Genomic DNA, 12,589 nt, shown 5'->3' with positions numbered 1-12,589 from the left:
GGTATTGTGCCTTTTGTATTGAATTCGGATGCAATTTCTGTGTTTCATCGTCAATAAGAAGGTCAAAAGGATACAGTAAACCTCAAGTGAAGCATCGGAATCTAATACTGGACTCACAGGAGAGGTTCAAATCATAGAAATGTAGAGTGTCTGTCGTCTTTTACTTAAGTCGGCATTGTGCCATTTGTATTAAGTTTCGATGCAATTTCTAGTTTTCATCGTCAATAGGAAGGTGCAAGGTATACAGTAATCCGGAAGTGAAGCATCGGAATCTAAAACTGGACTCACAGGAGCGGTTCAAATCATAGAAAGTGAGAGTGTCAGTCCACTTGTACTTAAGTCGGCATTGTGCCATTTGTATTAAATTCGAATGCAATTTCTGTGTTTTTCGTCAATAAGAAGGTCCAAGGAATACACTAAACCTGAAGAGAAGCATCGGAGTCTACAACTGGACTCACAGGAGAGGTTCGAATCGTAGAATGTGAGAGTGTCTCTCCTCTTGTACTTAAGTCGGCATTGTGCCTTTTGTATTCATTTCAGATGCAATTTCTGTTATTCATCGTCAATAAGAAGGTGCAAGGTATACAGTAAACCTGAAGTGAAGCATCGTTATCTAAAACTGGACTCACAGGAGAGGTTCGAATCAAAGAAATTTAGAGTGTCAGTCCTCTTGTTCTTAAGTCAGCATTGTGACATTTGAATTAAATTCAGATGCAAACTCAGTGTTTAATCGGCAGTAAGAAGATATAAGGGATGCAGTAAACCTGAAGTGAAGCATCGGGATCTAAAACTGGACTCACAGGAGAGGATTAAATCATAGAAAGTTAGAGTGTCAGTCCTCTTATACTTAAGTCGGCATTGTGCCTTTGTATTAAATTGGGATGCAATTTCTGTGTTTCATCGTCAATAAGAAGGTCCAAGGTATTCAGAAAACCTGAAGTGAAGCATCGGAATCTAGAACTGGACTCACAGGAGAGATTCCAATCATAGAAAGTTACAGTGTCAGTACTCTTTTACTTAAGTCGTAATTGTGCCCTTTGTATTAAATTCGGAAGCAATTTCTGTGTTTCATCGTCAATAAGAAAGTCCAAGGGATACAGTAAACCTGAAGTGAAGCATCGGAATCTAAAACTGGACTCACAGGAGAGGTTCAAATCATAGAAAGTTAGAGTGTCAGTCATCTAGTACTTAAGTTAACATTGTGACTTTTGTATTAAATTCAGATGCAAACTCTGTGTTTCATCGTCAATAAGAAGGTGCAAGGGATACAGTAAACCTGAAGTGAAGCATCGGAATCTCAAACTGGACTCACAGGAGAGGTTCAAATCATAGAAAGTTAGAGTGTCAGTCCTCTTGTACTTAAGTCGGCATTGTGCCTTTTGTATTAAATTCGGATGCAATTTCTGTGTTTCATCGTCAATAAGAAGGTCAAAGGGATACAGTAAACCTGAAGTGAAGTATCGGAATCTAATACTGGACTCACAGGAGAGGTTCAAATCATAGAAAGGTAGAGTGTCTGTCGTCTTTTACTTAAGTCGGCATTGTGCCATTTGTATTAAGTTTCGATGCAATTTCTGGTTCTCATCGTCAATAGGAAGGTGCAAGGTATACAGTGATCCTGAAGTGAAGCATCGGAATCTAAAACTGGACTCACAGGAGAGGTTCAAATCATAGAAAGTGAGAGTGTCAGTCCTCTTGTACTTAAGTCGGCATTGTGCCATTTGTATTAAATTCGAATGCAATTTCTGTGTTTTTCGTCAATAAGAAGGTCCAAGGTATATAGTAAACCTGAAGAGAAGCATCGGAGTCTACAACTGGACTCACAGGAGAGGTTCGAATCTTAGAATGTGAGAGTGACTGTCCTCTTGTACTTAAGTCGGCATTGTGCATTTTGTATTAAATTCGGATGCAAACTCTGTGTTTCATCGTCGATAAGAAGGTCCAAGGGATACAGGAAACCTGAAGTGAAGCACCGGAACTAAAAACTGGACTCACAGGAGAGGTTCAAATAATAGAAAGTAAGTGTGTCAGTCCTCTTGTACTTAAGTCGGCATTGTGCCTTTTGAATTTAATTCCGATGCAATATCTGTGTTTCAACGTCAATAAGAAGGTCCAAGGGATACAGTAAATCTGAAGTGAAGCATCGGAATCTAAAACTGGACTCACAGGAGAGGATCAAATAATAGAAATTGAGAGAGTCAGTCCTCTTTTACTTAAGTCGGCATTGTGCTTTTTGAATGTAATTACGATGCAATTTCTATGTTTCATCACCAATAAGAAGGTGTACGGTATACAGTAAACCTGAAGTGAAGCATCGGAATCTAAAACTGGACTCACAGGAGAGGTTCAAATCATAGAAAGTGAGAGTGTCAGTCCTCTTGTACTTAAGTCGCCATTGTGCCTTTTGTATAAAATTCGGATGCAATTTCTGTGTTTGATCGTCAATAAGAATGTCCAAGGAATACAGTAAACATGAAGTGAAGCATCGGAATTTAAAACTGGACTCACAGGTGAGGTTCAAATCATAGAATGTTAGAGTGTCAGTCCTCTTGTACTTCAGTCGGCATTGTGCATTTTGTATTAAATTCGGATGCAAACTCTGTGTTTCATCGTCGATAAGAAGGTCCAAGTGATACAGTAAACCTGAAGTGAAGCATCGAAATCTGAAATTGGACTCACAGGAGAGGTTCAAATCATAGGATGTTAGAGTGTCAGTACTCTTGGACTTAATTTGGCACTGTGCCTTTTGCATTAAATTCGGATGCAAACTCTGTGTTTCATCGCCAATAAGAAGGTCCAAGGGATAAGGTAAACCTGAAGTGAAGCATCGGCATCTAAATCTGGACTCACAGGAGAGGTTAAAATTGTAGAAATTGAGAGTGTCTATCCTCTTGTACTTAAGTCGCCATTGTGCCTTTTGTATTGAATTCGGATGCAATTTCAGTGTTTCATCGTCAATGATGTCCAAGGGATACAGTAAACCTGAAGTGAAGGATCGGAATCTAATACTGGACTCACAGGAGAGGTTCAAAACATAGAATGTTAGAGTGTCAAGCCTCTTTTACTTAAGTCGACATTGTGCCATTTGTATTCATTTCAGATGCAATTTCTGTTATTTATCGTCAATAAGAAGGTGCAAGGTATACAGTAAACCTGAAGTGAAGCATCGGAATGTAAAACTGGACTCACAGGAGTATATCAAATGATAGAAAGTGAGTGTCAGTCTTATTTTACTTAAGTCGGCATTGTGCCTTTTGTATTAACTTCGGATGCAATTTCCGCTTTTCATCGTCAATAAGAAGGGGCAAGGTATACAGTAAACCAGATGTGAAGCATCGGAATCTAAAACTGGACTCACAGGAAAGGTTAAAATTGTAGAAATAGAGAGAGTCTATCCTCTTGTACTTAAGTCGCCAATGTGCCTTTTGTATTGAATTCGGATGCAATTTCTGTGTTTCATCGTCAATAAGGAGGTTCAAGGGATACAGTAAACCTGAAGTGAAGGATCAGAATCTTATACTGGACCCACAGGAGAGGTTCAAAACATAGAAAGTTAGAGAGGCAGTCCTCTTTCACTTAAGTCTGCATTGTGCCATTTGTATTAAATTCCGATGCAATTTCTATGTCTCATCGTCAATAAGAAGGTTCAAGGTATACAGTAAACCTGAAGTGAAGCATCGGAATCTAAAACTGGACTCACAGGAGAGGTTCAAATCATAGAAAGTGACAGTGTCAGTCCTCTTGTACTTAAGTCGGCATTGTGCCATTTGTATTAAATTCGGATGCAATTTCTGTGTTTTTCGTCAATAAGAAGGTCCAAGGAATACAGTAAACCTGAAGAGAAGCATCGGAGTCTAAAACTGGACTCACAGGAGAGGTTCAAATCATAGAAAGTGAGAGTGTCAGTCCTCTTGTAATTAAGTCGGCAATTTGCCATTTGTATTAAATTCGGATGCAATTTCTGTGTTTCATCGCCAATAAGAAGGTCCAAGGGATACAATAAACCTGAAGTGAAGCATCGGAATCTATAACTGGACTCACAGGACAGGTTCAAATAATAGAAAATTAGGGTGTCAGTCCTCTTGTACTTATGACGGCATTGTGCCTTTTGTATTAAATTCGGATGCAATTTCTGTGCTTCATCGTCAATAAAAAGGTCCAAGGGATACAGTAAACCTGAAGTGAGGCATCGGAATCTAAAACTGGACTCACAGGAGAGGGTTAAATCATAGAAAGTTAGAGTGTGAGTCCTCTTGTACGTAAGTCGGCATTGTGCCTTTTGTATTCATTTCAGATGCAATTTCTGTTATTTATCGTCAATAAGAAGGTGCAAGGTATACAGTAAACCTGAAGTGAAGCATCGGAATGTAAAACTGGACTCACAGGAGTATATCAAATGATAGAAAGTGAGTGTCAGTCTTATTTTACTTAAGTCGGCATTGTGCCTTTTGTATTAACTTCGGATGCAATTTCCGCTTTTCATCGTCAATAAGAAGGGGCAAGGTATACAGTAAACCAGATGTGAAGCATCGGAATCTAAAACTGGACTCACAGGAAAGGTTAAAATTGTAGAAATAGAGAGAGTCTATCCTCTTGTACTTAAGTCGCCATTGTGCCTTTTGTATTGAATTCGGATGCAATTTCTGTGTTTCATCGTCAATAAGGAGGTTCAAGGGATACAGTAAACTTGAAGTGAAGGATCAGAATCTTATACTGGACTCACAGGAGAGGTTCAAAACATAGAAAGTTAGAGAGTCAGTCCTCTTTCACTTAAGTCTGCATTGTGCCATTTGTATTAAATTCCGATGCAATTTCTATGTCTCATCGTCAATAAGAAGGTTCAAGGTATACAGTAAACCTGAAGTGAAGCATCGGAATCTAAAACTGGACTCACAGGAGAGGTTCAAATCATAGAAAGTGACAGTGTCAGTCCTCTTGTACTTAAGTCGGCATTGTGCCATTTGTATTAATTTCGGATGCAATTTCTGTGTTTTTCGTCAATAAGAAGGTCCAAGGAATACAGTATACCAGAAGAGAAGCATCGGAGTCTAAAACTGGACTCACAGGAGAGGTTCAAATCATTGAAAGTGAGAGTGTCAGTCCTCTTGTAATTAAGTCGGCATTATGCCATTTGTATTAAATTCGGATGCAATTTCTGTGTTTCATCGCCAATAAGAACGTCCAAGGGATACAATAAACCTGAAGTGAAGCATCGGAATCTATAACTGGACTCACAGAACAGGTTCAAATAATAGAAAGTTAGGGTGTCAGTCCCCTTGTACTTATGACGGCATTGTGCCTTTTGTATTAAGTTCGGATGCAATTTCTGTGTTTCATCGTCAATAAGAAGGTCCAAGGGATACAGTAAACCTGAAGTGAAGCATCGGAATCTAAATCTGGACTCACAGGAGAGGTTCAAATCATAGAAAGTTATAGTGTCAGTCCTCTTGTACTTAAGTCGGCATTGTGCCTTTTGTATTAAATTTGGATACAATTTCTGTGTTTCATCGTCAATAAGAAGGTCGAAGGGATACAGTAAACCTGAAGTGAAGCATCGGAATCTAAAAATGGATTCACAGGAGAGGTTCTAATCATAGAGAGTTGGAGTGTCACTCCTCTTGTACTTAAGTCGGTTTTGTGCCTTTTGTATTTAATTCGGATGCAATTTCTGTATTTCATCGTCAATAACAAGGTCCAAGGCATACAGTAAAACTGAAGTGAAGCTTCGGAATCTATAACTGGACTCACAGGAGAGGTTCAAATCATAGAGAGTTAGAGTGTCACTCCTCTTGTACTTATGTCGGCATTGTGCCTTATGTATTAAATTCGGATGCAATTTCTGTGTTTCATCGTCTATAAGAAGGTCCAAGGGATACAGTAAACCTGAAGTGAAGCATCGGAATCTAAAACTGGACTCACAGGAGAGGTTCAAATCATAGAAAGTTAGAGTGTCAGTCCTCTTGTACTTAAGTCGGCGTTGCGCCTTTTGTATTAAATTCGGATGCAATATCTGTGTTTCATCGTCAATAAGAAGGTGCAAGGAATACAGTAAAACTGAAGTGAAGCATCGGAATCTAAAACTGGACTCACAGGAAAGGTTCATATCATAGAAAGTTAGAGTGTGGGTCCTCTTGTACTTAAGTCGGCATTGTGTCTTTTGTATTAAATTCGGATGTAATTTCTGTGTTTCATCGTCAATAAGAAGGTCCAAGGGATACAGTAAACCTGAAGTGAAGCATCGGAATCTAAAACTGGACTCACTCGAGAGGTTCAAATCATAGTAAGTTAGAGTGTCAGTCCTCTTGTACTTAAGTCGTCATTGTGCCTTTTGTATTAAATTCGGATGCAATCTCTGTGTTTCATCGTCAATAAGAAGGTCCAAGGGATACAGTAAACCTGAAGTGAAGAATCGGAATCCAAAACTGGACTCACAGGAGCGGTTGAAATCATAGAAAGTGAGAGTGTCAGTCCTCTTGTACTTAACTCGGCATTGTGCCTTTTGTATTAAATTCGGACGCAAATTCTGTGTTTCATCGTCAATAACAAGTTCCATGGGATACAGTAAACCTGAAGTGAAGCATCGGAATCCGAAACTGGACTCACAATTGAGGTTCATATTATAGACAGTGAGAGTGTTAGTTCTCTTGTAGTTAAGTCGGCATTGTGCCTTTTGTTTAAATTCCGATGCAATATCTGTGTTTCATCGTCAATAAGAAGGTGCAAGGTGTGAGTAAACCTGAAGTGAAGCATCGGAATCTAAAACTGGACTCACAGGAGAGGTTCAAAACATAGAAAGTGAGAGTGTCAGTCCTCTTGTTCTTAAGTCGGCATTGTGCCTTTTTTATTAAATTCGGATGCAATTTCTGTGTTTCATCGTCAATGAGATGTTCCAAGGGATACAGTAAACCTGAAGTAAAGCATCGGAATCTAGAACTGGACTCACAGGACAGGTTCAAATCATAGAAAGTTAGAGTGTCAGTCCTCTTGTACTTAAGTCGGCATTGTGCTTTTTGTATTAAATTCGGATGCAATATCTGTGTTTCATCGTCAATAAGAAGGTCCAACGGATACAGTAAACCTGATGTGAAGCATCGGAATCTAAAACTGGGCTCACAGGAGAGGTTTAAAACATAGAAAGTGAGAGTGTCCGTCCTCTTGCCCTTAAGTCGGCATTGTGCCTTTTGTATTAAATTCGGAAGCAATTTCTGTGTTTCATCGTCAATAAGAAGTCCAAGGGATACAGTAAACCTGAAGTGAAGCATCGGAATCTAAAACTTGACTCACAGGAGAGGTTTAAATCATAGAAAGTGAGAGTGTCAGTCCTCTTGTAATTAAGTCGGCATTGTGCCTTTTGTATTATATTCGGATGCAATTTCTTTGTTTCATCCTCAATAAGAAAGTATGAGGGATACAGTAAACCTCAAGTGAAGCATCGTAATCTAACACTGGACTGACAGGAGAGGTTCAAATCAATGAAAGTGAGAGTGTCAGTCCTCTTGTACTTAAGTCGGCATTGTGCCTTTTGTATTAAATTCGGATGCAAACTCTGTGTTTCATCGTCAAAAAGAAGTTCCATGGGATACAGTAAACCTGAAGTGAAGCATCGGAATCTGAAACTGGACTCACAATAGAGGATTAAATCATAGAAAGTGAGAGTGTCAGTTCTCTTGTAATTAAGTCGGCATTGTGCCTTTTGTATTAAATTCCGATGCAATTTCTGTGTTTCATTGTCAATAAGAAGGTGCAAGGTGTGAGTAAACCTGAAGTGAAGCATCGGAATATAAAACTGGACTCACAGGAGAGGTTCAAAACATAGAAAGTGAGAGTGTCAGTCCTCTTGTTCATAAGTCGGCATTGTGCCTTTTGTATTAAATTCGGATGCAATTTCTGTGTTTCATCGTCAATGAGATGTTCCAAGGGATACAGTAAACCTGAAGTAAAGCATCGGAATCTAAAACTGGACTCACAGGAGAGGTTCAAATCATAGAAAGTTAGAGTGTCAGTCCTCTTGTACTTAAGTCAGCATTGTGCTTTTTGTATTAAATTCGGATGCAATATCTGTGTTTCATCGTCAATAAGAAGGTCCAACGGATACAGTAAACCTGATGTGAAGCATCGGAATCTAAAACTGGGCTCACAGGAGAGGTTTAAAACATAGAAAGTGAGAGTGTCCGTCCACTTGCCCTTAAGTCGGCATTGTGCCTTTTGTATTAAATACGGAAGCAATTTCTGTGTTTCATCGTGAATAAGAAGGTCCAAGGGATACAGTAAACCTGAAGTGAAGCATCGGAATCTAAAACTGGACTCACAGGAGAGGTTTAAATCATAGAAAGTGAGAGTGTCAGTCCTCTTGTAATTAAGTCGGCATTGTGCCTTTTGTATTATATTCGGATGCAATTTCTGTGTTTCATCGTCAATAAGAAAGTATGAGGGATACAGTAAACCTGAAGTCAAGTATCGTAATCTAAAACTGGACTCACAGGAGAGGTTCGAATCATAGAAATTTAGAGTGTCAGTCCTCTTGTTCTTAAGTCAGCATTGTGACATTTGAATTAAATTCAGATGCAAACTCAGTGTTTAATCGGCAGTAAGAAGGTCCAGGGGATGCAGTAAACCTGAAGTGAAGCATCGGAATCTAATACTGGACTCACAGGAGAGGTTCAAATCATAAAAAGGTAGAGTGTCTGTCGTCTTTTACTTAAGTCGGCATTGTGCCATTTGTATTAAGTTTCGATGCAATTTCTGGTTTTCATCGTCAATAGGAAGGTGCAAGGTATACAGTAATCCTGAAGTGAAGCATCGGAATCTAAAACTGGACTCACAGGAGCGGTTTAAATCATAGAAAGTGAGAGTGTCCGTCCTCTTGTACTTAAGTCGGCATTGTGCCATTTGTATTCAATTCGAATGCAATTTCTGTGTTTTTCGTCAATAAGAAGGTCCAAGGAATACACTAATCCTGAAGAGAAGCATCGGAGTCTAGAACTGGACTCACAGGAGAGGTTCGAATCGTAGAATGTGAGAGTGTCTGTCCTCTTGTACTTAAGTCGGCATTGTGCCTTTTGTATTCATTTCAGATGCAATTTCTGTTATTCATCGTCAATAAGAAGGTGCAAGGTATACAGTAAACCTGAAGTGAAGCATCGGAATCTAAAACTGGACCCACAGGAGTGTTTCAAATGATAGAAAGTGAGTGTCAGTCTTATTTTACTTAAGTCGGCATTGTGCCTTTTGTATTAAATTCGAATGCAATTTCTGCGTTTCATCGTCAATAAGAAGGGGCAAGGTATACAGTAAACCAGAAGTGAAGCATCGGAATCTAATATTGGACTCACAGGAGAGGTTTAAATCATAGAAAGTGAGAGTGTCAGTCCTCTTGTAATTAAGTCGGCATTGTGCCTTTTGTATTATATTCGGATGCAATTTCTGTGTTTCATCGTCAATAAGAAAGTATGAGGGATACAGTAAACCTGAGGTGAAGCATCGTAATCTAAAACTGGACTCACAGGAGAGGTTCGAATCATAGAAATTTAGAGTGTCAGTCCTCTTGTTCTTAAGTCAGCATTGTGACATTTGAATTAAATTCAGATGCAAACTCAGTGTTTAATCGGCAGTAAGAAGGTCCAAGGGATGCAGTAAACCTGAAGTGAAGCATCGGAATTTAATACTGGACTCACAGGAGAGGTTCAAATCATAGACAGGTAGAGTGTCTGTCGTCTTTTACTTAAGTCGGCATTGTGCCATTTGCATTAAGTTTCGATACAATTTCTGGTTTTCATCATCAATAGGAAGGTGCAAGGTATACAGTAATCCTGAAGTGAAGCATCGGAATCTAAAACTGGACTCACAGGAGCGGTTCAAATCATAGAAAGTGACAGTGTCAGTCCTCTTGTACTTAAGTCGGCATTGTGCCATTTGTATTAAATTCGGATACAATTTCTGTGTTTATCGTCAATAAGAAGGTCCAAGGAATACAGTAAACCTGAAGAGAAGAATCGGAGTCTAAAACTGGACTCACAGGAGAGGTTCAAATCATAGAAAGTGAGAGTGTCAGTCCTCTTGTAATTAAGTCGGCATTATGCCATTTGTATTAAATTCGGATGCAATTTCTGTGTTTCATCGTCAATAAGAAGGACCAAGGGATACAGTAAAGCTGAAGTGAAGCATCGTAATCTAATACTGGACTCACGGGAGAGGTTCAAATCATAGAAAGTTAGAGTGTATGTCGTCTTTTACTTAAGTCGGCATTGTGCCATTTGTATTAAGTTTCGATGCAATTTCTGTGTCTCGTCGTCAATAAGAAGGTGCAAGGTATACCGTAAACCTGAAGTGAAGCATCGGAATCTAAAACTGGACTCACAGGAGAGGTTCAAATCATAGAAAGTGAGAGTGTCAGTTCTCTTTTACTTAAATCGGCATTGTGGCTTTTGTATTAAATTCGGATGCAATTTCTGTGTTTCATCGTCAATAAGAAGGTCCAAGGGATACAGTAAAGCTGAAGTGAAGCATCGGAATCTAAAACTGGACTCACAGGAGAGGTTCATATCGTAGAGAGTGAGAGTGTCTGTCCTCTTGTACTTAAGTCGTCAATGTGCCTTTTGCATTAAATTCAGATGCAATTTCTGTATTTCATCGTCAATAAGAAGGTTCAAGGTATACAGTAAACCTGAAGTGAAGCATCGGAATCTAAAACTGGACTCACAGGAGAGGTTCAAATCATAGAGAGTGAGAGTGTCAGTCCTATTTTACTTACGTCGGCATTGTGCCTTTAATATTAAATTCGGGTGCAATTTCTGTGGTTCATCGTCAATAAGAAGGGGCAAGGTATACATTAAACCTGAAGTGAAGCATCGGAAGCCAAAACTGGACTCACAGGGGAGGTTAAAATTGTAGAGATTGAGAGTGTCTGTCCTTTTGTACTTAAGTCGCCATTGTGCCTTTTGCATTGAATTCGGATGCAATTTCTCTGTTTCATCGTCATTAAAGAGGTCCAAGGGATACAGTAAACCTGAAGTAAAGGATTGGAATCTAATACTGGACTCACAGGAGAGGTTCAAAACATAGAAAGTTAGAGTGTCAGTCCTCTTTTACCTAAGTCGGCATTGTGCCATTTGTATTAAATTCCGATGCAATTTCTATGTCTCATCGTCAATAAGAAGGTGCAAGGTATACAGTAAACCTGAAGTGAAGCATCGGAATCTAAAACTGGACTCACAGGAGAGGTTCAAATCATAGAAAGTTAGAAAGTCAGTCCCCTTGTACTTAAGTCGGCATTGTGGCTTTTGTATTAAATTCGGAAGCAATTTCTGTGTTTCATCGTCAATAAGAAGGTCCAAGGGATACAGTAAAGCTGAAGTGAAGCATCGTATTCTAAAACTTGACTCACAGGAGAGGTTCAAATAATAGAAAGTGATAGTGTCTGTCCTCTTGTACTTAAGTCGGCATTGTGCTTTTGTATTCATTTCAGATGCAATTTCTGTTACTCATCGTCAATAAGAAGGTGCAAGGTATACAGTAAACCTGAAGTGAAGCTTCTGAATCGAAAACTGGACTCACAGGAGTGGTTCAAATGATAGAAAGTGAGTGTCACTCGTATTTTACTTAAGTCTGCATTGTGCCTTTTGTATTAAATTCGGATGCAATTTCTGCGTTTCATCGTCAATAAGAAGGGGCAAGGTATACAGTAAACCAGAAGTGAAGCATCGGAATCTAAAACTGGACTAACAGGAGAGGTTAAAATTGTAGAAATTGAGAGAGTCTATCCTCTTGTACTTAAGTCGCCATTGTGCCTTTTGTATTGAATTCGGATCCAATTTCTGTGTTTCATCGTCAATAAGGAGGTTCAAGGGATACAGTAAACCTGAAGTGAAGGATCGGAATCTAATACTGGACTCACAGGAGAGGTTCAAAACATAGAAAGTTAGAGAGTCAGTCCTCTTTTACTTAAGTCTGCATTGTGCCATTTGTATTAAATTCCGATGCAATTTCTATGTCTCATCGTCAATAAGAAGGTTCAAGGTATACAGTAAACCTGAAGTGAAGCATCGGAATCTAAAACTGGACTCACAGGAGAGGTTCAAATCATAGAAAGTGACAGTGTCAGTCCTCTTGTACTTAAGTCGGCATTGTGCCATTTGTATTAAATTCGGATGCAATTTCTGTGTTTTTCGTCAATAAGAAGGTCCAAAGAATACAGTAAACCTGAAGAGAAGCATCGGAGTCTAAAACTGGACTCACAGGAGAGGTTCAAATCATAGAAAGTGAGAGTGTCAGTCCTCTTGTAATTAAGTCGGCATTATGCCATTTGTATTAAATTCGGATGCAATTTCTGTGTTTCATCGCCAATAAGAAGGTCCAAGGGATACAATAAACCTGAAGTGAAGCATCGGAATCTATAACTGGACTCACAGGACAGATTCAAATAATAGAAAGTTAGGGAGTCAGTCCTCTTGTACTTATGACGGCATTGTGCCTTTTGTATTAAATTCGGATGCAATTTCTGTGCTTCATCGTCAATAAGAAGGTCCAAGGGATACAGGACACCTGAAGTGAGGCATCGGAATCTAAAACTGGACTCACAGGAGAGGGTTAT

Source organism: Schistocerca serialis, chromosome 1, assembly GCF_023864345.2.
Source record: "Schistocerca serialis cubense isolate TAMUIC-IGC-003099 chromosome 1, iqSchSeri2.2, whole genome shotgun sequence".
In the NCBI taxonomy this organism is placed as follows: Eukaryota; Metazoa; Arthropoda; class Insecta; order Orthoptera; family Acrididae; genus Schistocerca; species Schistocerca serialis.
The sequence above is the reverse complement of the archived record's forward strand: the minus strand, read 5'-3'. Positions refer to the sequence as shown.